Source organism: Elephas maximus, chromosome 20 (genome assembly GCF_024166365.1).
Source record: "Elephas maximus indicus isolate mEleMax1 chromosome 20, mEleMax1 primary haplotype, whole genome shotgun sequence".
In the NCBI taxonomy this organism is placed as follows: domain Eukaryota; kingdom Metazoa; phylum Chordata; class Mammalia; order Proboscidea; family Elephantidae; genus Elephas; species Elephas maximus.
In genome coordinates this window covers 61,470,975-61,484,835 of record NC_064838.1, presented here as the reverse complement: position 1 = coordinate 61,484,835, position 13,861 = coordinate 61,470,975, and the positions used below count along the sequence as shown (strand labels likewise).

General features: G+C 39.8%; 1 protein-coding gene across 7 annotated transcripts in view; it reads left to right on the top strand.

The window, feature by feature from the left end:
- Positions 1-13,861, top strand: part of ARHGEF3 (Rho guanine nucleotide exchange factor 3) — a 356,437-nt gene that overhangs the window by 232,293 nt on the left and 110,283 nt on the right. The window lies entirely within an intron of this gene.

Genomic DNA, 13,861 nt, shown 5'->3' with positions numbered 1-13,861 from the left:
CCTTGTACATTTAGGAAAACTGAGGTTCTGAGGAGTTGAATGAATTGCCCGTAGCCATAGAGTTGGCAAGTGGCGTAACTTAGATTGATTCCCCAAATATTTTTGTCGAGTGTAGAAATTTTCAAACACATATTTCACACACAAAATTAGAGAGATCAGTATAACGAAGCCTGCATATACCTGTCATTCAGCTCTAAAAATTATCCATGTTTTATCATTTTATTTTACCAATTCCTGCATCTACACATCTTTCCTTGGTATTAAATCCAAGGCATCATACCATTTACTCCATAAATAAAACCCAATGACAGCTTAAATGTCACATTAGCATCTTTTGCTTTAAAGCTACTTCCTACTTGCTGTATCCCACGGGGCACATTTCCTGAATTCATGGTGCTTATCATTGGGTCACTATGAGTTGGAATTGACTCTATGGCAACAGGTTTATCATAGTTTGGAGCCCTGGTGGTACAGTGGGAAAGAGTTTGGCTGCTAACTCAGCAGCAATGGGTTTGCTTTGGTATCGTGGTTGTGATACTACTGTCTCTGTGTGATAGTTTCCTGTGGTCTGTAAGTTCCACAGGACCAGGAGCTACACCATCCTCCCTCCCAGTGTCCCCACAGTGCAGGGTACTGTCTCTGCACTGAGTTGGTGGGATCCAACCACTGTTTATAAATGAAGAGTAAAAAAAAAAAACCCAAACCTGTTGCCGTTGAGTCAATTCTGACTCATAATGACCCTATAGGACAGAGTAGAACTGCTCCATAGGGCTTCCAAGGAGCTGCTAGCAAATTCGAACTGCCGACCTTTTGGTTAGCAGACATGGCACACCATAGCTCTTAATCACAGCACCACCAGGGCTCCAAAATGAAGAGAAAATGCTCTTAAAGGCTTCTCAGCTCTTTAAAGAGGCCATATTGAGGAAGGATCTCCTTCCAAACTCACATGGTTGTCAGCAGCCTTCAGTTCCTTATGGTTATAGGACTTAGGGCTTCAGCTTCTTGCTGGATTTTGTCTGGAAGCCACCCTCAGCTCCTTGCCACATGGGTCTCCCAACATGGCCACTTGCTTCTATAAGGCCAGCAAGAGAAAGAGTTGCCTTGAAAGATGAGTGTTGCAATATTATGTAATGTAATTATGTACACCTGACCGCATACACATAATCTTATACATCCTGTGACCTTACCATATTCTTTATGGCCAGAAGCAAGTCACTAGACCAGTGTACACTCTGGGGGAGGGGGGTACATGAAAACCAGGAAGCAGGGCTCTGCTTAAGAGGCATTCTGCCACATGGGATGCCCAGGGACTTGCTGGAGGTGATGGAGCAGATGAGAAGGTGAAGAGTCCACTGTCCTTAGGGCTCCAAGAAAATATTGCTGTTGTCACAAAACCACCTTGGGTTTTCTGCTTACTCCGTGTAACCATGGGAACTTGATCCAGAGTCCCTCCGTGAATCAGTGCTTCAGGCTGATTTTTTTGATTTTTTTTTTTTAGCCCCACTGTAAGATTGAGGCTAAGCCCCTTCCACTCTCTGTTGGCTGGAATCCTGGTGGCGGCAGCAGTTGGTATTGGTCTTTTTTTCCTTTTCCTTTATTGTTTTGTCTCATTTCATTAAATATCTTTGCCTGAAAGATTTTGTACCTTTTAATGTTTTAAAATTCAATTTGTTTAGCTCAACTAATTTGAATAATATCATTTGAGGAAAATAACTGAGGCAGGCAGAATTCCAGGCAACATGCTTAGAAGGTTTCAAGTAGCAGTTTCAAGTATTCTGTTTATTAATTTAATGATAAATCATGAGAAAAGGAGCTTAATAGCTCTTAGAAAAACTAATCCTGGCACCATGATGGACCTACCTTGGGTATATCTCTCTGTCTCAATTTCCCTGCCTATAAATCCACGGAGTGTGATATCCATACTAACAAGATGTTCCAAGGGGAACTAATAATTTTTTTACGTAACTGGAAATCCTCTTTAACATAAACTGGAAATCTTCCTTCATGGAAATTAATTGACATTCTGCATCGTTGAGCACAACTGTGCCATGAAGCTGTAAATACCTGTCGTGCACCAAGTGCCTGCCACGTGCCAGCTACTCTGCTTGTTGCGTTTTTTTTCTTTTTCTTATATAATCTTAACCATGACCTTGAAAGGGATATAATATTAACTTCATTTGGAAAATGAGAAGTCACATTCAGAGACGTTGTTTAGCAAGGCCAAGGCCACACAGTTTTAAGTCAGAATTTATACCCTGATCTGCCTACTTCCATATAGAGCCCTGGAGGCACACTGGTTAAGAGGTCGGCTTCTAACCAAAAGGTTGGCAGTCTGAATCCACCAGCAGCTCCTTGGAAATCCTATGCGGCAGTTCTACTCTGTCCTATAGGGTCGCTATGAATTGGAACTGACTTGACGGCAACGGGTTTGGGTTTTTTATTTTTTTAATGTAACACAGTCCACATTATGGAATACACCTACAAGGCAGCAGTTAAAAGAAGGAAAAAGAAAAAAGAATGAAGCAGGTTTAACATGAAAAGATTGCCAAGACGTATTGTTGGGTTAAAAAAATCATGTTGCGTGAATTTAAGTAGAATGTAATGTCATTTGTGTGCTTAACAAATCCACCACAAAGACATTTTATTTTTCAAAGGTACGTAAATGTATAGAAAGCATTCTGAAAGGGTAACACCTAAATTTATAAGAATGGTTCCCTCTGAGGAAGTGGACTTAACACTAGCCCGAGTAGCAGTCTGGGGGTACTTTAATCTCTAACATTTCAAGTTTTTACAAGGAGAAAGTATTCATGTGTTCCTTGTGTAACTAGAAGTTACTTTAAAAAAAAGTAAAATATGGAAGAGAAATGCAGCCCACCTTGTGACTCGCCACAGCCGAAAGTTGCAGCGATCGTTGCAACGATAAAGAAAAGGGATGAACTAAAAATAACACATCACTGAGGGGACTTTTTTGCCCCCAGAGATTTCTAAATAGGCTGGGGCTTTGAAGTCTGGCCATCTGAGCAGGACGCTTGCTCAGAGCTCAGCTATGACACCCCAGGGAGATTTGGTGATGAGCTGCCTTGGGGACAGAGAGATGAGTGAGCAGGTCTGCTTCCTTCCAGACATCTCTGCTGGCCATCACCTCACCTTCTGTTGGGTAATAGTCCAGACCCAGATGATTGTGTGGGGGAGGGGCATTGAGGTGATGAATTTCGCTGATGGAGAAGAGAGGGTAAGAGAAGAAACTCTTCTTTGAAGTTAAAAGCATTAGATGCTAGTAGTTATCTACAGGAATCATCTCATGTCCAGGCTGATTAACTCAGTTAGGTACCAGTCTAACTGACGATTCTGGTGTAGGCTCCATCCCTCCGTGGGCCAGATCGCTGAATTTCTGGAGAAATGGCACAAAAGCACCTGACTTTTTCTAACTCTTGCGAAGTATGCAGTTGATACAAAATTAGCCAGGTCCTAAGCAATAAGATTCAGGTTAGAGGTGCTGGTTGTTTAATTTTTCTTTTTCGTAATGTACATTGAAATAAATACCTGCGTAACTTTAAAACATAAATGTATTAATCCACAGACATCTGAGAATGTCCCATTCTACCAGTGGCACATGGGCCATGCTTTGGGAAACACTGCCAGAAGCGTGATGAGCTTGGACTTTGGGGAGGGACTGGATTCAGATTTTGCCTCCACAGCTGACTCGGTAACCTGGAGACTTGATCTCTCTTAGCCTCAATTTCCTCACCTTAAAGTATGCTTACTCTAGTCAGTTTCTATCTCATAGGGTGGTTGTGAGAATTAATGTCTGTAAAGCACGATGCGTAGTGCTTATGAAATGTTATCAAAGGAAAGAAAAATGTCTTATGCAAATGATAAAACAGATGCCAAGATCTTGATTAAATGAAGCATCTGCCAAAGATGCTGTGATCCTTCGGTGGTGGTTCAGTGCTAAACTTCCTGCTTTGGATTTTTTTCCTAAACTGTTCCCTTTTGGTCCTCTTTCTGTTAACACTTTCGCTGTAATTCATGAAATTACCTATTTCAAATCAATCTGATGTCTAAAAAAAAAAAAGTAAAAGAGATTACATAGCTACTCTGAAATGCATAAAATCGCACCCAAGAATTTTTCTAATTAAATGGTCTTTGTGGGGGTGAGGTCTCTGCATATGAAACTATGTAACTAAAGCCTTAGAAACAGCCAGTACAATTAGGCTTCGATTTTGTTTGACATACATCTGCTTCTGGCTCTAGTGCTCGCTGGGTTAACTTTGTGCTGTAGAAAAGTGAAGCTTACTGAGCCACCCAGCTTGTTAAGAGATGGCTTTGATGGAGAAATTGGGAGTGCATGATGGCAGCTAATTGGGTAAGTTGTGTCTAAATGGAGGCCATCAGAGATCTCATGTAGCATGAACAAAGAAACAAACAGGAGTATGTAGAGGCGGAACAGGTGATCAGTTTTGGGAAGCTCACCCCTTAGAAAGCCAGCAACGTTTTCCTCCTCACCACCTCTTTAGAGCTTCTGCCTGTTTAGCCGATGGGGTTGGCTCCAGTTTTTCCCGCCATTGTTACCATAGGGAAAGACTCAATCCAGAGCTGATCCTTCATCTCACTTTTGCAGTGAGACATCACAATGGGCATTTCTAGGGACCGTCATTTGCTGCTCTGTTTTACCTGCTCTTGGCATATACAGTTGAGGAGCTGGGGGTACTCAGCTATTTGGGATGAAGAAAAAGGGCTTCAGCATTTCATGGCCTGGAGTGCTAATTGAAGTTTCTAAGATCAGGTAGGTATATTCTGGGACTGAGGTCAGATAATAGCACCATGCCTGTGATTGGGTTTCTTTGATACCACCTAACTGTGTATATGCTAATAATAGGAACTTTGCTATTTTGATCTTACAGGTTTTGAAAACCTTTTCTGCCTCAATAAATGTCCCTAACCATGAAATTCAATAAAGCAGGATCCTAGAAAGTCTTCCCTTAAAAAGGCAAGCATTTTAGTCTTTATCAGATGAAATAAGTGAAAAAGGTTTTTTTTTGTTAATTTGGATAAATAGTACTGATTTTATAAAATGTCAGTGAGTGAATTTCCCATACACTTCTGGTTGCTGTTTTGATGATGTGAGTTAGATCTGCTCGCTCAGTTTTAGAACTCGGTGCAGTGAAGAGTTCCCCGGAAACATGAGTCAGTGCAGAGGTGGGCTTCCATGCTGGTGTCTCAGACTACTATTGACTGCGTGGGGTGCTTACAGCACTGTGCTAAATCCCTGACAATGACACACTTCTAATCTCATGCAAGTGATAAGAACGTAAACAATTATCCCCCGCTCAGGGAATGCATGTTGTAATAGAGGTATTTTTAAAAGGACAAGTTTGCTGGGAGCAGGCCTTCTTATCTGTAAAATGTGGGAACGGGCAACATCTTGCTTCTTTCCAGCTGTGAAAGTCGTGAGCCTGTAGAAACACAGACCAGTTCTTGTTCTAGAACATTTGTTGTGCATAACCATTGAATAGTAACTACACTGTGGGATGCAGTAAATATTTACGGATCCCTGAAGCTGGGTGTTATTCTGTTGTTGACCATTGCTGGCTGACTCTCCTAGGCACTGCATGAGTTTTTCGTTAGAATGAAGCAGAGCAAGTCTCCACTTCTCATGGGAAGAAAGTCTGGGATGGTCTTAAAAAGCAACCCCTTTGCCTCAAAGTGCTATAAATACTCTCCTATGGAATAGGTGGGCTGTGGAGCTGCGTCTCATCCCCCATTTCCTCTTAGTAACTGGTAGGAAAATACAGAGGGATGACACACTGCCAAGATGAGATAATGCCTGGGATCTGGTGGTTGAAGTCATCCGAAGAGGCTTCCTGTCCGATGAAACGTTTCCGGGCCTAAGAGTGCTGGGGTCTTGTGAGGTTGTACCATTTTCTTTCCCAGATTTTGCAAGCCTAGGGACCCAGCCCATTTTCTTACTACTCTGAGAAGAATAATCTTAAATTATTTTTCCCTCACTGTAATTTTTACACTCTTTACAAAAATTTTGTTGTTGTTGTTATAGGAAATATGGACAAGAAGTTTTCTTCTATACCATTCTTACTATTTTTTTTAATAATATTTTATTGTGTTTTCAGTGAAGGTTTACATAGCAGTTTAGGTTCCCATTTAACATTTTCTACACAAATTGTTCAGTGACATTGGTTACATTCTTTACAATGCATGAACATTCTCATTATTTCTATTCTGGTTGTTCATTTCCGTTAATCTAGTTTCCCTGCTCCCTTACTTTCTCACCTTTGTTTTAAAGTAATCGTTGCCTGTTTGGTCTCATATAGGTGATTTTTTAAAGAGCACAGTACTCATGAGTGATAGTCTTTATTTTGTGAGTCAGTCTGGCATTAGCTGAAACGTGATCTCAGGGGCTAGTCTTGGTTCAAGATTTAAAGAGTATCTCAGGGCAGTAGTCTTGGGGAGTCCTCCAGTCTCAATTGGTCCAGTAAGTTGTTTTTCTTTTTTAAGATTTTGAGGTTCTCTTCCATATTTTTCTCCCATTCTGTCAGTATCTGTCTATTGTGGCCTTGATCAGAACGGTCAGTAGTGGTAGCTGGGCACCATCTCGTTCATCTGGTTTCATGGTAGGTGATCTATACCATTATTTTTAAAGACTATATAATATTCTATTTTATGGCTATATTTACTCCCTTCCTCAAAGGAGTAACAAAGTAATGATCTTTTGCTATGAGCTGTCAAAGTAGAAAGGAAGGTAGCCTCCTTTCACTCCTTGAAGTGTCACTTGTAATGGGGAGTTCATGCAAGAAAACCCAATATAAAACGTCAACTACTATACACCTTGACATTTGGGGTGGGGATGTAGGGTATAGGAGATATCATTCTGGATAACCAAGACCTCATCCTTCTTTGTTTTGTTGTTTCTTTTTATTTTTTGATTTTTTTTTAAGCTATATAGTCTGTTCTAAAATCAGGAAATGTGAGTCCTCCTGCTTTGTTCTTCTCTTTCAACATTTCTTTTCCAATTCAGGGCCTCTTGCCATTCCATATAAAGTTGAGGACTGTTTTTTTTTTTTTCATTTCTGTAAAGAAGGCTGTGGAATTTTGATCAGGATTGCGTTAAATCTATAGATCACTTTGGGCAGCACTGACATCTTAACAATATTGTCTTCCAATCCATGAACATGGAACATCTTTCCTTTTATTCAAGTCTTCTTTAATCTCGTTCAGCTGTTTTATAATTTTCATTGTATTAGTCCTTCATGTCACTAGTTAAATTTATTCCTAGAATTTTATTTTCTTAGATGCTATTGTAATTGGAATTTGTTTCCCTAATTTCCCTCTCAGATTTCTCATCGCTGGTATGTAGAAACCCAACTGATTTTTGTTTGTTGATCTTGTACCCTGCAAGTTTACTAAATTCCTCTATTATCTCTAGAAGTTTTTTGCGGATTCTTTGGGATTTTCTGTATATAGGATCATATCATCTGTGAGGAAACCCTGGTGGCATAGTGGTTAAGTGCTACAACTGCTCACCAAAAGGTCAGCAGCTCAAATCCACCAGGCGCTCCTTGGAAACTCTGTGGGGGCAGTTCTCCTCTGTCCTATAGGGTCGCTATGAGTTGGAATCAGCTCGCAGCAATGGGTTTGGCTTTTTGTTTGTTTGTTTTAGTCTCTTTCAGCTGTGTTTTATAACTTTCATTGTATTAGTCCTTCATGTCCCTGGTTAAAATTATTCCCAGGTCATTTTATGCTAACCTTTTGGTTAGCAGCCTGAGCTCTTTTGAGACAGGGTATACAAATTACCAGTTGCCTTTCTTGGCTAACTCACAGTGACCATTTGTCATTATACTTTGCTATATTGCATTGACCTCTTAGGTTTTTGGGGGTGTTTGGCCCCGATTTGTGTTTTTTGAGTCTTCCGGTCAGTTCGTCATAGTTTTCCTGGTTCTTTTCTCGTTACCAAGCTGCCAGCCGTTACTTCTCTCTGCCATCAGCATTTTTATATGCAGCAGACATGCTTCTCACATCTACACTGCAGCTTCTAACCTGTCGAGATTTTACAGCCAGCTACTAGGGCTTCTTAGAGTTAAATACAAAGAAAAAAGACCTGTAGATAAGGTACACGGACTGTGGGAATGTTGTGACATTTTTTCCAAAAGCCTCTTTATTGTCCTATATTCTAGTCTTTGACCAGATGTAGATAGATAACAGTGAGAAGCTAAATAATTTAAATAAAGGATCCGGATCTTAATAGCTAAAAATATGTGAGTGAATAACTGTTTTGTGTAAAGGTTTTTATCAAAAAACTTCACCTAGTATTTTTATGGTGTTCTAGTGTATCTCAATTATCATTTAACTCTTTAGACATTGATCTAAGCACAATTTTCAATTATTTCCCTCCTCAGTGTTTTTTTATACTCTTCACGAAAATACTTGTTTATTGTAGAAGAGTTGGGGAATATAGATAAAAAGGGTTTTGTTTTGTTTTTTTCTACACTATTATTTTTAAAGACTACATAATCTTCCATTTTATGGCTATATAGCCCATATAGTAGGACATTTCAGTGTTTATATTTTTTTAGCGTATAAATAATCTTATGATGAACAGTTTTATAGCTGTACTTTTGCACACATTCAATGGCTGCATTCTCAAGGGTGGAATTGCTGAGTCCAAAAATGTATATTTTAACATGATAAACATAACTAATGTTACTGAATGGTACATGTGAAGAATGTTGAAATGGCAAAAACTTTGTTACATATTTACCACAATTAAAAAAAAAGAATTGGACCCCCGCCCCCCCGCCGCCTCGCAAAGGTACATTTTGATGGCTCTTATGGCCATTCCCACTTTTAGCAGCGTGTTAGCATATGTGATCTGTCAGCTGCTGAAGGAAGCTTATAATCCTGAAGTTCTTGAGTGGAGTTATGTGCATGGCTGTGCACACACCATAGCAGAGGAAACAGCCCTGACAACCAGAATCACTGGGAGAATTTAGACAGAGAGATCTAAGCCTCTTCACGTGACCTGTTGACTACTGGGAGGAAGCTGTTTGTCAGGACCTGTTGTACTTTGTTTTGACCTCATCTGCGGAGGTGATGGCCGTGGAGTGGAGGGTTTACGAGGGGGCAGGCTTCCACAGGCTCTGCTCCACACGGCATTTCCCTGCCTTCCAGCTTCAAGTAGCTTCACGAAATAGCCAATTTAATGAGTGAATAATCACCCTCTTCAGCTCCCGTTGGTAAATTATTGGACCACCTTTTATTCTCATGTTTTCTGCCTGCTGGACTGTCAGGCAAAATATCTTGGCAAGTTTTCTGGTCTATTAAAGATGGAAGTCTAATCCCATTGAGCAGCCAGTTCCAGGTAGCTGGGCAGTGGGATTGTGGCATTAATGAGTAAAGGGGCTGTGAGACCAGGGTCTGAGCCCAGATAAACCCAGTTGGCCAAGCTCCTTTTAGAGTATGGCAGCAGTGTGGGGAGATATCCATATTGTCAGCGTCCCTGCACCATTTTAAATAAAACATCATTCATCTAGACACTTTCCTAGTCTATAGGAGTCACCTTTTTGGTTTGTTTGTTTTTTTTTTCCCTTAACATTTTAGCTCCAGTCTTTTCAAAAGCTAAAAATACATTTTCTGAACATTCTGATTCTGACTCTTCACTTTCTCTAGGAAACCATTTGCTTATCAAATAAAGCATACTTTCTGAGGCTCTACATCTTTGAAAGCATGAATTCATGTAGAATATTTGGAGGATGGGTCCCCTGGGAGAGAGTGAAGTTAAGCCTACATCATGCAGATTAATTCTTTTACAGCATCATTGGCACAAAAGACACAGTGTCTTTTTATACCTTGTCCAGTTTTCTACTGTATCTTTAGAACTGGTTTGGATCATTCAGAATAGAACAAAAGAAAAGTCCAGGTGGGCAGGGAGCAGGTTCAAATCACTTTTGCACCCCCAGGCACAGGACTGTCTGGCCGGTAGTAGTAAGTCCATTGTTGTTAAGTGTGGCTGAGTCGGTTCCGACTCCTAGTGACTCTGTAAGACAGAGTAGAACTACCCCATGGGGTTTCCAAGGAGCGGCTGGTGAATTCAAGCTGCCGACCTTTTGGTTAGCAGCCAAGCTCTTAAACATTGAGCCACCAGGGATCCACCAGTAGTAACTCTGTAGGTGAACGAATTACTGAATAAATAAATTGATGCATGCATGAATGATTGAGTCAGTGGATGAGAATAATTCCATAGTGAGATCTATAATGTTTGAGAAATAACTTTCAAAATGTTTGCCCAACTCTCTCCCCTTTCTGAAGACTGGCAATAGACTGAAGGTCACGAAGCATTTCTGTGCACAAAGAAACTACGAAGGAAGCCTGAGGACACTCCTGTTAAGGAGGACTTCCTCCCCCAAGGGGAATGTTGTTGTTGTTGTCAGTTGCCATAGGTCAGCTCTGACTCCTGGCAATCCCAGGTACAACAGAACTAATGCTACCCGGTCCTGCGCCATTCTCATGATTGCCAACGTGTTTGAGTCTATTGCTGCCTTCCAACCTCAGAGGCTCATCTTCCAGCACTCTATTAGATAATGTTCTGTTATGATCCATAGGGGTTTCATTGGCTAATTTTCGATGGGACTGTATTCCTTTAGTAGTTTTTCATCAACTATTGACCAAAAACAAACACCTCTTTTTAAACTATTTCTCCCTAGAACTGCTAACTCAGCCTCACACAATCATTGGGAGTTGTCTCTTAAGCAAGAAGGATGAGGAGAGGACAAGAAAAAATGATGAGACAGCTTGTATTAATTGGATCTAAAAGTGATACCTTTCCCTCATGAACCATGCCAGGAAGGATAATTCTTGGCCCGGAAACACTCACGCTCAACACCGGCAGTTTTCCTAAGTGATGGGATTTTTTTCCTTTTGGGAAACTGAGGAAACAAAGACATAAGTCATTTCTTGACCCTCTGAGAAGTCTTTTTCCCACAGGAAGCTCATGTGAAAGTACATGATTCAGTTTTCCACACTTTTACCCAGAGGTCAGGGTACTTTATTAGCCATACTGCCTGGGGGTACTGCCACTGGGGATGTTTTCTGTGTAGTATGTAGAGTGGGGAGCCCCGGGGTGGTGAAAACTGTTAAAGCTAACAGTTGGAGTGTACCCAGAGAGATACTTTACCTCCCCCAAAATCAGCCATTGAAAACCCTATGGAGCACAGTTCTACTCTAACGCACACAGGGTCGCCATGAATAAGAATCAACTCGATAGCAATTGTTTTTTGTTTTGTTTTTTTTTTTTTTGAAAAGGGAAAATTGTGGGTTTTAAGCCTCTCTGCTAAAACTAAATAGTGGTTCTTTCGAGGGAGCAATATGGTCCTTCCACATAGCTTAGACCTTTGAAAGTGGAAGTAGCAATTAATTAAACAATTAAATCTTACTCAGAATTAATGCTTTTATTTAACATTTAGCATGTCTTGTAATTGTTTGATTTTAATGCATTAAATCTGGGTGTACACTTGCTTTAAGAAAGCCTAATGTTAAAAATGTGAACATTAAAAAACAAACAGATAACTTAGGGGATTTATATTCTAAATACTTTTCTTCTAGGTAAGGATTCGCCACAGGTCATCTTTAAATAAAAAGCATTCTGATGTATTTATTTTTCAAATTTTTACTATTTCTTAATTATCCTAACAGTATATGGAAATTATAAAAAATTATAAACTAAAGGTGAAACTAAAGAAAGATTATAAAATCGTAATTTTGTTACCTAGAGAGAGGGCCCTGGTGGTGCAGTGGTTAAGAGCTTGACTGCTAACCAAAAAGTTGGCAGTTCAAATCCAGCAGCCGCTCCTTGGAAACCGTATGGGGCAGTTCTACTCTGTCCTATAGGGTCGCTATGAGTCAGAATCGACTCGATGGCAATGGGTTTAGAGAGAGCTTCTCTTCATATTTTGAGGTACAGCCTGCCAACTGTATAATTCTGTTCACACACAAATTGCTGTTGTTAGATGCTGTGGAATCAGTTCCAACTTATAGTGACCCTATGAACAACAGAACGAAAACACTGCCTGGTCCTACACCATCTTCACAATCATTGCTATGTTTGAGCCTGCTGTTGCAGCCACCATGTCAGTCCATCTTGTTGAGTGTCTTCTTCTTTTTTGCTGACCCTCTACTTTACCAACCATGTCTGGTCCCTTCTGATAACATGTCTAAAGTACGTGAGATGAAGTGTCACCATCTTTGCTTCTAAGGAACATTCTGGCTGTACTTCTTCCAAGACGGACTTGTTTGTTCTTCTGGCAGTCCATGGTATATTCAATATTCAACACCATAATTCCAATGCATTACTTCTTCTTCAGTCTTCCTTTTTCATTATCCTGCTTTTGCATGCATATGTGGTGATTAAAAATACCATGGCTTAAAAGTGGAAATCAATAACAGAAAAATTAGGGAAAAGAAATCAAATACTTGGAAACTGAACAATACCCTGCTAAAAAAAGACTGGGTTATAGAAGACGTTAAGGAGGGAATAAAGAAATTCATAGAATGCAACGGGAATGAAAATAACTTCTTATCAAAACCTCTGGGACACAGCAAAAGCAGTGCTCAGAGGCCAATTTATATTGATAAATGCACACATACAAAAAGAAGAAAGAGCCAAAATCAGGGAACTGTCCATACAACTTGAACAAATAGAAAGTGAGCAACAAAAGAATCCATCAGGCACCAGAAGAAAACAAATAATAAAAATTAGAGCTGAACTAAATGAATTAGAGAACAGAAAAACAATTGAAAGAATTAACAAAGCCAAAAGCTGGTTCTTTGAAAAAATGAACAAAATTGATAAACCATTGGCCAGACTGACTAAAGAAATACAGGAAAGGAAACAAATAACCCGAATAAGAAACGAGATGGGCCACATCACAACATACCCAACTGAAATTAAAAGAATCATATCAGATTATTACAAAAAATTGTACTCTAACAAATGTGCAAACCTAGAAGAAATGGATGAATTCCTGGAAAAACACTACCTACCTAAACTTACACAATCAGAAGTAGAACAACTAAATAGACCCATAACAAAAAAAGAGATTGAAACGGTAATCAGAAAACTCCCAACAAAAAAAAAGCCCTGGCCTGGATGGCTTTACTGCAGAGTTCTACCAAACTTTCAGAGAAGAGTTAACACCACTACTACTAAAGGTATTTCAAAGCACAGAAAATGACGGAATACTACCTAACTCATTCTATGAAGCCACCATCTCCCTGATACCAAAACCAGGTAAAGACATCACAAAAAAGGAAAATTACAGACCTATATCCCTCATGAACATAGATGCAAAAATCCTCAACAAAATTCTAGCCAATAGAATTCAACAACATATCAAAAAAATAATCCACCACGACCAAGTGGGATTTATACCAGGTATGCAAGGCTGGTTTAATATTAGAAAAACCATTAATGTAATCCACCATATAAATAAAACAAAAGACAAAAACCACATGATCTTATCAATTGATGCAGAAAAGGCATCTGACAAAGTCCAACACCCATGTATGATAAAAACTCTCACCAAAATAGGAATCAAAGGAAAATTCCTCAACGTAATAAAGGGCATCTATACAAAGCCAACAGCCAACCTCACTCTAAATGGAGAGAGCCTGAAAGCATTTCCCTTGAGAACGGGAACCAGACAAGGATGCCCTTTATCATCGCTCTTATTCAACATTGTGCTAGAGGTCCTAGCCAGAGCAATTAGGCTAGACAAAGAAATAAAGGGCATCCGGATTGGCAAGGAGGAAGTAAAATTATCTCTATTTGCAGATGACATGATCTTATACACAG